Here is a 17,714-nt window from a genome sequence, read left to right on the forward strand (position 1 = left end):
TGGCTTCAGCTGAGATCTTCAGATACTTAAGAGTTGATGTATGTTTTAAAGTACTCTTTTGGATGGGGACTAATTACTGCTGGTTTAAATTCCATGAAATGGCTGTGGGTACAAGGGCTTAATCAGTGATTAAAGAGACAATAAGGGGCACTGACAGCCTGGTTCTAATTCAACATCAGTTTTCATTATATTCCATGTTTTTTGTGCTTACGAACACTCCTTGCAAGGAGCGATTTGAAAAACAATAACTTTTTGAAAACAAGTTTTTGAAGACAATAAGTTTCCATGGGTGTCATCAGTGTAGCTACAGACTTTTCTATTCCTCCAGAGCAGTTTAAGTCAGTATAATCCCAAAGAAGGTAAAGAGTTGTCGGGATCAGGGTTGTGTGTTGGTAGGAATTAGTCTTTTTCTCCTTTAAAAGAAGCTTAGAGCAAAGTTTGGGAACTGTATTTGTATGTCAGAAAGGTGAACTGATTCTGCCCATTTTCCCCCTATTTCTGCTCCTGGAACAGGTGTCCTGTCATGATATGAGAAGTTGTGGCCCACCAGTGATTTTAGGTAATGAGATGCAACTGTTGAGAGGATGGAGAGTTGAGTCTGATCCAAACAGCTGCAAGAATTACTTCTATAGCATTAAGTTTAAAGCATTTTTGTTGCCCATGTTTCCAACATCTGACCAAGCTCATGAGCTTAGCTTTTGTTGTCCACCATAAACTCAGTCTTCCATCTCAGCCTGAGAATTTATGGAACATCTCTTGGCAATCCAAAGCTGTGGAATCCAACATCCCACTCAACCCCAAAAAAGTTTTTATATCAAATTCCTTCAGAAGTTTTAAAATGTTGTTTGGAGTCTTTTAATCTTCTGTTTTCAATAGTTGTATTTTTTGGCATGTGGCACCTACATAGTTTCAAATATACTTCTTATAAAGACCTGCTGTGATGTGCTTAAAGGGTGCTATATTATTTGATGTAAATTATAAATAATTGCAAAAAACATTTGCTCTTCAAGGCAAAATTAAACTCAAGAGAGGGTGATAGTAAAAGAACACACAGGAGGATGCGGGGAGAATCACGTTCATCCCACAACAGACCATTACTAGTCACCATCACCAGCCTATGAGATACCAAGACACACCGGTACTTTTTTATGAGCTGAGGAGCAAATGTCTCCAGCTTTGGGTCCTATGTAAGTTCTTGGTTGTACTCACAGGATGTGGGGTCAGGAGGATTGAAGGTACAAGAAGGAGCCCAACCTCGGCAGTGTTGGGAGAGAGGGAGTGAGTTGACGCAAGTCCTCCTGCCTCTCCGAATTTGATGTGCAATTTTTAGTCATAAAACTATTGTTTTGCTTGCTGGGCCCTGAATCCGAAAAGTCGGCCCAAAAAACCGCTCAGAGACTTTTTTATCTTTAAGCAGCAAGGTATTTGTTTATTCAACATTGGGAGCAAGCCAGCTTGCGCTGGACAAACTTGTTCGAAGGCTTCACACAAAATCAGCGGGTTTTATACAATTTTTGTATATGATTAAATGCATATTCAAGTGATTACAACATCTATGTATACATATTAATAACAGGCAGAGTATAGGTGGAGCTCAGGCAGGGCTTGGGGCAGTCCTTCTCTTGGCCTTCAATTTTGGTGGGAGATCCGCTCTTCATCTCGTGGGTCTGGGGGCTAATTCTCGTCTTCCTTGGCCTGACCTCCCTTCTCTTCTATTGTTCTTGACCCGCTCACTGAAGCTTGGAGAAGGCCTTGGCTCCCAGCCTGTTTCTTCTATTCAAATGTCTACCTTATCCTACTGCATCTTAATTTATTACCTCTAGGCCTATTCTATGATTCTTTTACCATTCTTTTAAGTTTTGATCCAGCAAGTAGAACAGAACAAGCATAGATTGTTTTGGATGTTAGTAGCTTGTTAGCAGGCCCAAATTTCTTAGTTAACTCTTTTGGGCCTGGTCTCCTGTTTCAGCCCTCTATGGTGGCTGGGCCAACCTCCCTGATAGGAGCCAGGATCTGCAACCTTATGAAAGTTACATAGGCAGTATGGGCCCGGCAGGCTGTTGGTATTTTCAGCTGGATTAAGCCCAGAATAATTTTATTTTCATCAGAAATATTCCCTGGCCCTACCACATGTGCAAGTCTATATGAAACCACCAAGAAGGCTCCCTCCCCCAGCTATCTTATTTAGCTCAAATTCGGCTGCCCAGCAGAACTGTTTCTTATCCAAGCCCTTAGAGACGGGAGAGGAGTGGAGAGGTTTAATTATAATCTTTCTCTTTTTGCACCTCCCACAGTACTTTAGTGCTTTTCATTAGCTGAAGCCAAAACCTTGCTTTATAAGCTGTGAGAACTGTCTTTTAAAAACACATCCACCATTAAAAGAGTTCTGAATGGCAGTAACAGCAGCGTAACCCTCATCTACAGGTGTGGGAAATTCACTGGAGGACTGCTGGTGGAGAGGCAAATTCTATTGGAAAGACATCTGATTCCTATTGCTGCTCACTGGCTGATTACCCCTCACATTACAACACTTCTGTGCCCACTGACAATTTCAGTCCAAATGAACGAGAGAAAAGCCTCAACGTCCAGGAGCTCTGGATGATTTTTAATTATCCAAATGTTTGGACTTTTATCTGAAGCTTATCCAAAAAATATGAGGCCACTCCTAGAGGCAGCTTGACAAATATCCTCAGTCATTTATTCTGTGCGTAGGTCTAAAGTATACATTCATACGGACATATCACTGGAGTAAGTGCATCTGTTTACCTCAGTGGTATAGAAATGCAGGTAGATGAAGGATGACATTTTTGACCCACAATTACAATGTGATTTGAGTGACACAATTAAATCAGTCTCTGATATTGATGGTGAAGTTGTGAGGACATACAACTGACTTGATTGTCATTGCCTTACAGAATACATAAAGCTGATTTTCCTCTTTGAAAAATTAGAGTTTCTTTCTGGTACTTTCCCAGAACATGATAACCTGGAGGTCAGAGAGCACTATGAAAAAGGTGGAGACTTAAATATCCTTTCAAAAGGAGCCACTACTGGGCTGTATGCTGAATGTAGCTGTTCCAGCTCTAAACTATTTTTGCCCTAAACACAAAAGCACAAAAGCTGAAAAACAGGGAGAAGGTTCTGGAAGCAGTCCCACAAAGAGGACATGCTTTCCTTGATTCCTCAAGAAATTTTACACAGTTGACTGGGGACTTTTATTTACATTTTGATGGTCTCTTATCTTATATTTTAATAGGAAATCTGCTGAATGTCTAAAATGCCTTTTGGCAGTCAGAATTTTTGTTGCTGATCTCTGACTTAAAAACATCAAGAAGCTTTGGGATAGATCTGGTGTAGTGGATTGGTTCATTTGGTTTTTAAATGCTTTCTTTTGGCTCACTTGTAATAATCACTTACATTGCATATGGCCATTTATGCTTGACAGATTGATGGGGACTTTAATGTACATAAAACTTTGTCTGTCAGGACTTATGCCTCCCCGTCAGATTTTATCCTGCAGTAGAGAGGGTTCATGTACACTTGCTGACAGATAAAATAAGCTCCTCCAGCAGCTGCAGCTCTGCCTCCCACAGATTTTTTTATGCTCTGATTCTCTGTCCCCAGCTAAGTGTTGAGAAAACACAGGGCTGTGCCAGGACATACAGGCAGGAGCATGGCACCAGACCTGCAAGACGGATGATGACTTAGCCATGGCCATCTTCTGTAGACCAACACTAAATGTTTGTCATCTTTCTTTAGCCCCAGCTGCAGGAGATAGGTCATAGCAAAAACCCTCTTATTCTGTTCTAAAGAAAAGTGCATTTCCAGCCTGGATTTCTTCAGAGAAAACCTAAAAGGCAAGAAACTTGCTTTAAAAAAAGATTTGAAGTCATGAATCACATAAAGTCTGAAAAAGCTTATGAATTTTAAGTCTGTCCCATGATCTTAAGGACCTGAATCCTGAATTTGAAACTCTTGGGTTTGAATATGGGGACTCGTGTTGTGTGGTTCAGAAGGCAAGCCCTAAGGTGTTTTACAAGCCTGATACAATCACAGAGTTGAGGTATGCAGATATTATATCTGATATGAAAAGTTGCCCAGCATCTGTCATTTTCGCAGAAGCCAATAGAAACTGCAAACACTCAGCTTTGAAGGATCAGACTTTTAATCATTAATATGTTTCCAGATCTATAAAAAAATATTTCCTAAGATATTTTATTTCTGCAAGAAATTCCCTGTTGGCAAGAGACTTTTCATAGCTCCTTAAAGACCTATAAGGAACTGTGGAAGAAATAAAGAGGGGTTTTACTTATGGAAATCAGACCTACTAGAGAGCAACTGGAAGTGTTTTTATGAGTCTTTATAATAAAACTACGGTAGCAGTTCCATGATGATTTTTGTTGTAATACCAAATATTCTATTCTTCTTCTTTTTCCAAGCCTAATTTTTTTCCCACTTGAAGCTTCATGTGTGGTCTCTTGGCAAAGGAGAATATTTTTGTAAAGTTCAAGGCTGATCTGATAAGGCTTTTTTAGGTAAGGAGATATTTCGTAGAACATAAAGATATTTCACTTCAAGAATTTCTTCAAACCTTTCCTTGTTCATCTAGAAGTTGAAAACTGCTTACACTAAAAAATTTTCCAGTTTGGTTTTATATTTGCCTTTAATGAGATACAGCTCATAAACACAGTTTTAGTCACTTCAGTAGTAGCAAAATCTGGGGGTTTATTAAGTTTTCTGCAAAGGTAATTTTGAAGAATAGAATGAAAAGAACATAAAATACGAGAGGTTATGCTGATAGAAGATTATAATATTGCACATAGGTGTGTCAAACAGCATGAAGATATGAAACAGAGGAGACAACAAAGTTAAATGTATGCTAGAAGCTTTGAAATAATTAAGGTGTTCCTGTGTATTAAAATTATCCAGCCTTCCTTTTGGATTGATGACAAGCATTTTTGTAAGTACTTTGTTCCACGTAAATGGAACCCATACTGTTCATGTCTAATAACTGGTTTCTAGTAGTAGCTGAGAACTGTCATGTTCCCTCATTGTCTTGGTGCACAAGTAGCAGTTCCTGGAGAGAAAAAATAAGGAAAGGGTAGTTTCAGTGGGAGCACCAAGTTGAATTTTACATAGACCTATCAAAGTGGACAAAAATTGAAGGGCCCCATAGATCACAGACAGTTCTGTAGTGATATTTTGAGCTATTCCAGGAATCCCTGAAGAGAGCTCTGGGGCAGAGAAACTTCATTCCTGGACAAGTCTGGAAAAGAGCATGTAGCAGAGATGTCTCTTCTCCATTTTAAAATGCCTTTAAGTAAAATTTTAGCAAACAAGTTACAAGGTTTTGTTAATGGACTCACTTTAGCTTGTGATACACGGCCTGATCACAGAGGTCACCAGATCTGAGCTCTGTTTGTGACTGCTTGTTCCAGGCTTTCCTCTATGGCCATGGCTGTTGCAGTGCTAGCCCTCAGGTTTGCCTTCCTTTTCACATGTTGGATTGCTGACTTTTCCTCCTCCTTCTCAATGTCTCTGAGTGACATTTGAGTTGAAGCCCACAGAGATTTCACTTCAGTTTCTATTAAGGCGGCTTCTGGAGATGTTCTGTGAGTTTTGTCACTTTGTTTTTCTCAAGATAAAAATTGTAGAAGATAAAGTGATTCCTTTTATCTCTGTCCCAGAAGACAGTGCCACTTCTTTCCATGTGCTCTCCTCTCCTTCATTCCTGTTCTCTCTTTTTTCTACCTTTACATTGATAAATCCATGCCTGCTCGTTCGCTTTACTTTCTTCAGTAAAGGACTTTTTATTTCCTTCTTATTTTTGTTCCTACTGATACTTTTTAGTGCCTTTGGTTATATTTTTAGAGCAATTTATATCCAGAAAGGAGGGAAACATGGGCTCCCTCTTCTGATTATGCTGTTACACCTACCCTGTGTACAGTAGAGTGTATATCCTGTTTTCTCCTCAATTACAGCAGAACATGAATCCACCTAAATCTTTACCACATGCAAATACACTATGCTGAGTAGGGAAGGGATTGCCTGGTTGTTCTCTGTAAACTTTTGTTGAGGTTTGATGAAGAGTGGGTGCGGAAGACTCTAACAGCAGGGCCCAGCTGTTTGGTCACCATCACAATCTTCTGCTTTCTTCCTATAAGGTTCTCAAGGGGACCTGGGGCTGTATCTGCTCCAATTTGGCTCATTATAAACTCTGCCAGATCAAAACCTCATTTCAATCACAATGCAACTATTGTAGAGTAAGATGTTATACCCAGGGTAATAATAACTTCTGTATTTCTGTTTCAATGAAAGACCCTCACCACAGAGAATAAGAGCAATGTCAGGTAGGCAGACATTGTAGGTTGGTTTCTGATACAGGGGTTAACTTGCACTCCTGTTCTCAGTCAAATAAATTCAAAGTTTCACAGAAGCTGCACAACAGCTTCTTTTCCTTCTAATGCAGCTTCACATTTCTCATAGTAATGAGTACCTGTAGCAGAAGTACCAGTGAATAACACAAAACTTGTTTTTTACTTTTTTTTTTCCCGTCTTTCTCATGTAACTCAAGATGGAAATTGTAAACTATCTCATCAGAGTCTATTTTATGTTTTTCACAAAACTCTCAGCAGTATTCAATGCTTTTAGTGACTGCTTCATTCAGACTTCTGGAGATTCACCCTTCTTTGCCAATCACTGTTTCTGGGATTCAATCTGTATACCTTGCCAGACTGAGATACACTTTTTCTACCATCCTGCTTGTGATGAGGCAGTGACATGCAATACATTCCATCCAGCATCTCTTTTAATGCCTGCCAATTTCAGTGACCTGGGTATTAGGTCTTGGACAAACATTTGGAAGGCAGGATTGAGTTAATAGCTTAAGATACTAACTTAAGGTAAGCTTAAGCTTGCAATCACTCAGTGACTTTTTATGTAGGTTCCAGAGTGTGATGGCATGTAATAACTGGAGTTGTCTTTCTATACTGAAGAAATTCCTTATATGATGCTTGAATGGCTCCTTCAGAAACTTGACACAGTTGTCTCAAGTACTATACCTGCGGAGAAACAGTCCTTCTTGGATCATCAGGTTGTTCACAACACTGCTCTTCTCAAAACAAATGGGGTGGTGATAGCAGTATAGGAGGGCTTGGCTGCATTACCTTCTCAGATGTCTGATGTGCATATTGAGTTGCTAAACTCGTCTGTAGGTTTTATATACGGGTATTATTATTAGGAAGAAATACTTTACTGTGAGGGTGGTGAAACACTGAAATAGGTTGACCAGAAAAGCTGTGCATGTCCCATTCCTGGCAGTGTTCAAGGTCAGGTTGGATAGAGCTCTGAGTGACCTGGTCTAGTAGAAGGTGCCTCTGTCCATGGCAGGGAAGTTGAAACTAGGTGATCCCTAAAGTCCCTTCCAAACCAAACCATTCTAGGATTCTATCATTCAATGGCTAAACCTCTTCAAGAAAAGGACAGGTTCTGATAATTATACCATTTTGGGTATTTCATGTGGGATTCATTTCACCAACTTCAGCCATCAAAAATTTGATTTCTACCATTCCAAAACAGGAGCACAAAGTAAGTAGGATCATCATTTTGCTTGTGTGTGCCTCTCTGATTGACTCCAGAGGGAGCAAATATAAAGCAGCTGAGATGACCCTTTGGAAGTGGAAAGGGGATACCGTCATGTCCTTCAGGGCATAGACGTGGTATACTGTCAATTTATTGTGGATTAACAATTAATTCATCATCTACCAAGCCATAATAGTTGATTGTGCACATGATCCCAGCCTACCCAAGTTAAGTGCTCACTTTAATCATTCTCTAGAGACACTCCTTAGGTTGCAGTAACTTAATTGCTTGTCATTGTCTATTCAGATCTTATTTTCTCAAAGTGCATGGTCATATTCACCAACTTTGCTCAAGAAAACCAACTAAATATTGGCTAACTCTCTACATATAGACTGAGACACACAAAATTAGAAAAAACAAGAGAATAGGTCTACAGTTTTTCTTATTCCAAGCAAACCTTCCAAGTAAGAAACAATGCAAATGTACAAAAGTAGTAAACGTTAAATTTCCTTTTGGTGTAAAGTTGGAAGAAAGGCATTAAAGCTATCAAAAAAAAAAATCAAAAATTATAACGGTCACATGATATTTTTATTTGCTTTCAAACAGGAGTTGTGTGGCTCAGGGGAAGGATACACTGACCTTTCACTTCTGTGCTCTCCAGTTTTAGCGCTGCTGCAGGCCCTAAGTGAAAATGAGTCTATTGGTCTCATCCAAACCTCAGCGCATGTTAGCCCACATTACAAAACACCAGAGAATTTGGCATGATCAGCAGTTTCTGCTCAAGAGAGGCCCATGACTGCAATAGCAGAGGTGTTAGAGATCAGAATTTGGGAATGTTGGTTGAGTTATGTGGGAAAGCAAAATACTTGGTCTCTTGCTTTCATTGGGACTGCATTCACTTGCACAAAACAAACACAATATGAACAATCCAAAAAAATATTTATATCACACCAAATGATACTTATAAAAAGGCAAACAGCTCATTACCACCATTCACACAGAGGTCACAGAATGCTTTTTAAGCAGAAATTTTGCTGTACCAGTGAAGCAGTGTAACATCGTTCTTATTTTACAGATGGAAAAACTGAGGTACACAGACACCTTCCTATCCAAGACTGCTCAGGAAATCTGTGGCAAGACCAGTACAGGCTCCTGATCGCAGGAGTCTGTGTATGTTGGGGTTTGGGGAGGAGAACTTGCACTCAGTTGCCTGCGGCAGGCGCTAAAGAGCACACAAGCAAAAGTTCAGTGTATCCATTCTCCAAGCCACAAAGCTCCAGTCTGAAAAGAAATAGAAATGCAATGAGACTTTTCTGAGGGCGGGTTTTTTTTCAAATATTAATTGTTTCTTGGCCCCAGGAGTAATTTTTACACCAAAAATAGTTATATAATACATACTTTATTTACATAAATTTGCACTGTCTCTAATTTGGAAAGTTTAATAAGAAGAAAACCTGTAGACCAGTGGAATATCAGGCTGATGCTGTCCCTTACCATCATGTGATGACAAACTGTTCTAGCTAAAATTGGTGAATGTCCTCTTATGTCTCTTTTTCCAGGTTATTGTTTTTTTTCCTGAACTGATATCCACATTTATTCCTCCTTAGATCGTCTAAGCTGTAAACTAAATTAGACATTATTCTGGGTCCTGGACTTCTGGCTATAAATGCATCTCAGAAGAAACCAACCTTGGTGAAGCAATGCTTAGATGCTGTGACAGAAGTGGCTCACATGGGAGTAAACCCAGAGGAAAACCAGTCATTCCTCAGATGGGATCTCCCTGAGTTTTCTTCAAGCCTGGCGATGTCACCATATGTCCCCAGATTGTCACTTCTACAAACTATTCTCTCCCTTCATTCCCAGATGCCCGATCAAATGCTTTGGACTTCTTTTAGTGACACCAACCCCCTCCTTCATATCTTTAATTCTTTGAAGGCTCCCTCCTAATTTGCTGCTTGCTCTCCACAGAAACAGTGAGTCGTGAGTCATTAGATCCCATGTGAACTTCTCAGTGGATTCCTTAATCAAAAATAATTACTCGGATGCTCGTCACCCAGTTACCCTGCATTACAATGAGCCCCATTAAATGAGATTACTGCCTGAGGACACAGCCATGTTCACTAAGTATCAACCCAGTGTTCAAAGCAGCACGGAGCTGCAGGACTTCTCAGAGCTTACATGTACCTCGACAGCCTTTGGCAAGGAGACTATCCACTGCAGGGTAGTGGCTTTTTTTTAAAAAATTGTACTGGACACCATCTTTTAGTGGTGTCCCTCATGTGAGCTTTTTGCCTGTGAGGAACAAAACGGGAAGCAAAAGGAAGTCACAGGGGACTTGGTGCAGCAAACCTCAGGCTGGCTGTGGAGCAGCACATTCAGGTAACAGTGAAGCACCAGTTGAAAATAATGGGGGGAGGCCTCCAGGAAGAAAGCAAATAAAAGTCACTCTGTGATGGTTTCTTTGAGCTGAAACATCTTGCTAGTTTTTAAAGCCAAAACACAGTGGCTGTGTTAATGCTGCTCAGGTTTAATATCCCACTTTCTTAAGACAACCATGGGGGAGTGAAACTCAGTCTGAAATGACAAAAGTTTCCCAAAGGTGAGTTCATAGATCACAAAATGTGGAGATGGAAAGAATCTATTCAATCATCTATCCCATCTCTCCGCCAGTTCAAAATTACTCCCCATGATGTTTTTAACATAACTGCTTTTCTCATTAAAAAAAGTGGGGGAAGATACACCTAAAAATGGTCAATGAGATTTTCTATCAAAAACTGTTTGATTCCTTGACTAATTCTAGTGTCTCCTGTTGCTTTGTGCAGGGGAGTTCAGCATGTGCTAGGATAAAGAGTGAACCAATATTTTCTGGAGGGACTCTTCCACCATCTGCAACATCCAGCAACTGGGAAAATCCTCCCAATATTTGAGTTGCCTCTGCATTTTCTTAACTGTATTCCATCTTTCCTCCCTTTGCATGAGACTGAAGACTTGTTCTTTCATGGTAGTTTGCTGTGTGGTTATGGACTAGCCAACCTGGAAAGTGCTACCAAGTCCTCCCTCAAATATTAAATGCAGAATGAGACACACCTTTGCTAAAATAATGGAAATAAGCTGTGAATGTAAAAAGTCATTTGGACGGTGCAGTTATGAAAGAAATCATCTATTTCACTGTGGGGAAGAGCAAAACAAAGACTGTTTTTTACCTCTAACTGAGGAATTCATGAGTAACATTATTTTTTGTCCCCAGTTTAATTTATGTTCATGTGTAGCAGAGTCTAGATCTCTTTTAAATTTCTGGTTTGATACTGCAGCCTGTTTCACCCCCCAGCACAAATTTCTTATTTCCATCTCAAAGTCCAGATGTCCTGGGGCCCTTGCAGGTCTCCTTGATGATACATATATTTGGGACAACCCTATCCATGCTAAAAAAGCTCAGGAACCAAAGACAACACATGTATTACTCAGAATATCCTGTTAACACAAATAATCATCTGTGGGGGCAGCAAGACTTTTCCCTGCTCCATCTGACATTGACGCTGCAGTGGGATGGGTGTCAGCAAGACTCTAGCTTTGTATGGAGTTCAACCATTTCAACTCTGGGCCACAGACACTATGGTCACTTTCGGACTGCTGAGGTGTGAAACACTTAGGTCAGTGTAACATTAGAGCTGACAAAGATGTATTTTGTCAATTTGGAGCTTCTTGCTCCACTCATCTCTTGCATTCCTCATGGTGAAATGGAAGAACGCGTACAGAGAAGTCGTGCAACAAGCTGTCTTATCAGCTTCAAAAGCAGTGGCCCACACAAGTAAATTTCCTTACTATACAGTCTTGTCATTTAAGGTTATTTAATCAAAGATGTCAGAAAGTAAGAGGTTGTTGTTGTTTGTTCGTTCTTTTTCCCAAAGAAAGCACTTCAGCCACTTCCAAAATTGGCCTGACTTTTTACAGCAGTGTCTACCCACAGATACAAGGTATGAATTGCTTAATTATCTGTGAAGATTATAGGAGCCATGCCATGCCTGACTCACCACCAATTATTTCAAAAGGTAAAATGAAAATGATTAGCAGATCTTTTTCGAAAGTGGCTATGGTAGTTTTCCTGCATGTGCATGTGGGTGTTGCTGTGTCTCCTGGCAGTACTGCATGCACTCTCACTTGTGTGCAATGGCAGCGGCCAAACAAAGCTCAGGGCTTGGACATCTTAATGCTAACAGCCTTCCAAGGAACAATGCAAAGAAATGGAAGAAAAGCTGGAAAATGTGATTTTCTGGGAAAAAAAAATAATCCAAGGAAGTAAAGTCTTTGGGTTAAAGACTATTATTGTAGCACTAAGCATCTTTCCTTCATCAGATTTTATGTAGAAAGCTTTCAGCATTTCCAGAGCTGCCATTAAAAGGAGGAAGACCCAATGCTACTCTGTTTTCTGTAGTCTTATGCTGCTAATAAGTGTTGAGCCATTAGCATGACACTGAACACAAAACTGACCTGTTGGATGTCATGGGACAGTAGAAGTGGCACAGTCTTGCTGATGAGTCTACAATTTTGCACCAGTTGTGAGGCTTCTCTTCACTGGCATAATTTTTTTCCTCCTCAGGAGAGGTAGGTGCTTTACTGGTACGTTACAACTAGTGAAGGCAGAGTTGCACTTATGGTATCACCAAAGTAACAACGTAATTAAAAAAAAAAAAACAAACAAAAACAAACACCAAACTATCCCTTGACAAAGCTGTAGATTTCCAGCGCTTTGGGGAGTTCAGAAAACACTGTATTTGAAAATAGCCTTTCCACAGAATTCTAGTTCCTGCACTTTCAATCCCAGCAGATAGCGTGGAAGTGGGTGGAAATTTAATAGCAATTAAAAAAAATAGTGATAGGTAAGTTGGTTATTTTGATCTTCTGAAAAAATTGAGGGGGAAATGCACAGAGAAGTTTCTTTCTTTTATTTAATTATGCATTTATTTTCCCTTCTTTTTCTCCTTTTCCTGTCTCTTGTCTCCCTGCTCTTCTCCCCCTCCCCATCCCATGCCCATGCTGCCCAGCCCCGCCTCCCACCACACTCTCAGCCCTCCGTAGCCTCCGAGGCTGCATCACTGTTTCCGCTTTTAATTCCTCCCGCCTTTTCATCCCTCCTCCCCACCCCGTCTCCTCTCCGCGCCCAGTTCCTCACCCTCCCGCCACCCACAGCAGGGCCGCCGTGCCAGGCCCGGCTCCCGATCCCGGCGCGCGCAGCCCCGCGCAACCTCCGCCGCCGGCGCCCCGACGGCGACTCGACAGCGCCACCCGCTGGGGGCGCCGCAAGCGCGGCCCCGCGCAGCCCCGGCGCCCGCCGGGAGCGCCCTGGGGACGCGGCGAGATCTGAGGGCGGGTCGGGCTGCGGCGCTCCCGGCTCCTCCCGCAGCAGGGACGGCATGAGGATGCCTACTAGACACCGATGCACGCCTGTTCCGCCACCCCGGGGGCTGCGCCCGGCTCCGCAGCTCGGCGCCGAGGACGCTGGAGGGACTCCTGGAGGGCATTGGCCTAGCTCAGTCAACAACTCACGTTGGTTTTCTTTTGGGGGAAACAATGTTGCACTGGACATTGAAGTTACGCACTCCCACGTACAGTACTGTGAGCTGGGCAGCAAAGTGAAAAGTTGGTAATACCAAACCCGAGTAATCCTGTCTCATCCCAGGCTGGCGCACACACACAGATTCTGGGACCCTTCCTGGGTTGTCCGTTCCCATCCAGAGGGATGGCCAGCCCAGGCTTGGCCTTGTCTTGCCCATGGGAGGGGTCACCAGGGGCTCTGGGAGCTGAGGTCCCCTGCGGCTGGGTCCCCTGAACAGGCAGCAGCGCTCAGCTGTCATCCCTGCGTGCCACAGCTCCTCCTCTGCAGAGCAGCCATGCAGAGCCACGGGTGACAAACATGGAGCTGTGTGCAGCACTAAGTATCACAGGGGTGCTCATTCGGGGAACGCTGTCTGCTCTACTGTACACAGTAGAGCAGGATCCTTCAGGCAAAACCTTTCACATTATGTCTGTACAAAAGGGAGCATGTCGAAGGACTGGCAAAACTGTACCTTGACAATTCCTTCTTTCCATTGTGTGTTTTATGCCACTGCCATAACAGTGCTCTTTGCACACTGACTAAGCTAAGAGAGAAACCAGAACATTCTGTGGTGCGGTGCATTTATAAAATCAGTTTTCCTAGAGAAGTTTTGGGTGCTTTGCATAACATTTTCATAACACGTGCAAAATTGCACATACCTAAACACAAGTTTAGCAACTTCTGCATTGTCTGAAGAGGCTCAAAGTGCCAATCACTTCTAAGCAATGGGATATTCAGCTTAAAATTGTTAAAAATACTCAATTTCTAGCTGTGGTTGTCCATCAGATATTGCACATTTAGCCTGGCACCAAGTATTTGAAGTTGGCTGTGAAGGAAACACACTTTAACATTTGACAGATAAGAAGCTGTGTTAGTTTGAAACTGGTCAGGAATTCAGAAGGCTAAAGCAATTTCAGAATAGGGATTCACAAGCACAGATATGCTGCTCAAAGGTGAATTGCAGGTGAAATGTATTATAGGGATATGAAAAGGTTACCTAGACGGTAGGACTGGTCAGAGCAAAAACTAACACCTTCTGGAAAAAGTGTTCCAGACTTCTATTCTGATTTAAATCTCAAACTATTTCAAGCATCTAAAATGAAATGCAGGGCAGCTAGCATGAGAATTATTTAGGAAAAAATATTTATGGAAAAATCATTAACTTTTTTCCTAATTTTTTCAGCCTTCAAATTTCATCTTAGATTTTGGAAACAAAATTCAAGTAGTCCTATAATATAATAATGGCCCATCTTCGCGAACGAAGATTTGGGGAAAGGTCTTTTACCTTTTCCAGCCTGCGCAATGGATTTTTTAGGTGAGACACAGCCTGCGCTGAACTGAGCCCACCCTTTAATCCTAAGGTTCATCTGCCGGGGCCAAGCAAGCTTGGACAATGGCAGTGAGGTCCTCAGGACGTAGGTTTGTTTAGAGTGTCCTTCTCATAGATGGATGGCCTCACAGGGCTAATGACCTCCATCAGGCCAGGAGACCGGGATTTGAACCCGTGGTCGCAGCAGTGAAAGTCCTGCACGCTAACCACTAGGCCACCAGGGGTCTCAGTACATGCAAAGAAAAGGGTGTATGTGTAGATTTTCTTGCATTACTGTGTAAGTTTTTTATTTCCCTGGACTACTTTGCCTCATTTGTTAGCCTGAACCTCATGTGCAGAGTGTAATAGGAAAATATTTTATCATTTAGAATCGTTAGTACATTCATGCTCAGGGTTTCCTTGCTGGTTCAGTTTCTTATTCACTAATTCCTTGATGTAGCAAGTGTCTCTTTTGTTTGAAATCTCACATGCTGATGGGAAACATCCTGATCCTTTAGCTGCTACTGTGGGAAGACCCAGTTGAAACAACAGAGTATATGTTCAAGCAAAGACTGCTCATGTGAGTAAGGATTTGAGTCATCCAAGCCCAAAAGGACTGCTAAGGAGGAGGAAGCTGTTTCATCAAATGCCTGGTAGCAGGAGATGTAAATACATAACTCAGGCAAACAGGCTGATTTTGTGGATCATATGCCCAGCAGTTTTGCTAAATTAGGTGGTGTTATTTGGAAAGCACAACAGAAAAGATGTATACGGAGAGCTCTGAATCAAAGATCACAGAATGACAGAATATGCTGAGTTGGGAGGGACTCACAAAGTTCAGCGAGTCCAACCCTTATCCCTGCGCAGGATACACCCAAGAATCACACTGTGTGCCTGACAGTATTGTCCAAAATTCTTCTTGAACTCTGTCAGGCTTGGTGCTGCAGCTACTTTCCTGATGAGCCTGTTCCAGTGCCCAGCTGCCCTCTGGGTAAAGAACCTTTTTCTAGTATACAACCTAAACCTCCCCTGACACAGCTTTAGGCCATTCTCTCAGATCCTGTCACTGGTCACCACAGAGAAGAGATCAGTGCCTGCCCCTCCTCTTCCCCTCATGAGGAAGTTGTAACTGAGATGAGGTCTCCCCTCAGTCTCCTCCAGGCTGAACAGACGAAGTGGCCTCAGCAGCTCCTCATACGGCTTCCCCTCAAGGCCATTCATCATCTTCGTTTCCCTCCTTTGGATGCTCTCTAATAATATCTTAAATGCTCCAGTGTAGGATGTTGGGGTGGGTATATGAAATCACAGAGATGCAAGCAGTGCTTGTTCTCCTTCTGAACCCAAAGTGGAGCATTTTAGGATTAAAAACTGAGCTCTTTTTAGGGGTGGCATCAGTGTGGCAGTTTGTGTGGCGCGCAAGCTGGTGACAGCATTAACATTGAGAGAGGGCAGCTACTTCCCTTGCACCATCCTTGCTTAATATGTTGAAGGCAGGAAGGCAGAATTTAGGTTAATCTCTCTGATGCTCTGATTTTCACCTGCTGCATAGCAAACATGATATACTGCAAAGAGAAGCTTTCACCGTGTCTTGAGAGCTGCTCACCCTGATGGGGGACTGCCAGCCTGCCGAAGCCATGAGGCTGGATGAGCTGTGAATCCCGATGCCAGGGGCATGTTGGATGTTCATATCTTCTACCATGCTTCATCTCGATTAAGGCATGATGAAACAGGACCTTGAGCTGCAAACATGCCAAGGGGTAACTCGATATAAATGTGCAGCTGCATAGATCTCCTGAAAGGGGGTGAGTTGCACATTTTGCAATTAGGCTGAGCTAATTGTGTGTGCACAGGCAGTTGCCACAGCTCAGCTGATGGGTGGTAACTTATTAAACCACAGTAATGTGAGCACTTTGAATCATGAAACCGTACCCAAAGTGTTTGCAGACTCAGGGCCTGAGAACCCACTGCCCTCCCTTTCCGTTGCAACGTCATCTTGAGGACAAGGGGAGGAATTGAAAACCTGTACTGTACACTCTGATGCAAGATGAAGTTTCCTACGAGATTATTAAATTTCTAGGCAGAATTTAAAAGAATTTAACAATATTTTCTTTTTAAATGACCTTGAATCAAAATATTCATTTTAAGTGGGAATGTTTGGGAAAGAAGGAGTTCTGGAAATTTTCAGCATAGACACTAATTCTTGTAAAAAAACATGAAGAGTGATATTCAGAAGGCCTAAATTTCCCCTAAGTCTCTGGGCCTTGTGTTTCCTACCTGCTAGGGATCTCTGCAATCCTGGAGCCATCCCGAAGGGAACCTGTGCAATGTGATGGAACTGTGGCTGGACTTGGTAGTTTCTTAGTATCTTGAAAATAAAATAGCCTGCCAAATGCTTTTGCTCCTCTGTAATTGGTCATTAATTTTCTGTACACATGCATGTGACCAGACAAATAGAGCTGAAATCAGCTGGGGGTTTGGTTGTTTGGTTTTTTTTTCAGAATCTTCCCGATGCCAACCTTGTTAGCAACACTGATGAGCTTTGATCTGGACAGCACAGCTCAGATTCTAGCCCTGGTGATGTCAACGGGATCTTGCTATTGATCTTCAGACGAGGATTTCAGTGCACTGAGCTGCATACAAGTGAGGGGTATAGAGAGTCTTTGGGGAAGCCTTCCTTTTAAATGACTTTAATGAAACTGGAGATAAAACCCTTTGTGCTTCAGGCTAAAGTATTGCTGAAGGAACTGGAACACAGACCCTGTAGCATGGTATTTGTGTATGAGAGCAAATTGAGTGAACTAATAGAAACAACTGTAGAAAGCCAGGGACTGACCTGCTTAAATGGTGGGAAATAACAAAACAGCCCCTTCCAGCCAGGGCAAAAGGGGTCTGAGCTCCAGTGGGTGGCTGTCACACCAAAGTGTGTGAGAGTGGTGGCATTACTTTGTGCTCTGTAAAGTGGAGGGATCTCAGGGCTGCAGCTGCAGCTGCCTTCTCCCAGGTTTCCTCCCCCAGCCTCTCTGCTGCCCACATGTCTCTCCTCTGAGAAGATAACATTAGAAAAATAGCCAGTAGATACACACTTATGAGTACCCCTGCAAGAACGTGTATAACACCTTCTGTGCATTCCCTCTTTTCATTTGATGCCTGCTGTTATGTTCAGCGTTGCCCTGGAGATCACAACATTTCAGGAAACACCACCATGTTCTGCTCCCAACAGAGCCCTTTTCC

The sequence above is a fragment of the Neopelma chrysocephalum genome, unplaced genomic scaffold, assembly GCF_003984885.1.
Source record: "Neopelma chrysocephalum unplaced genomic scaffold, ASM398488v2 Primary Assembly neopelma1_25, whole genome shotgun sequence".
In the NCBI taxonomy this organism is placed as follows: Eukaryota; Metazoa; Chordata; class Aves; order Passeriformes; family Pipridae; genus Neopelma; species Neopelma chrysocephalum.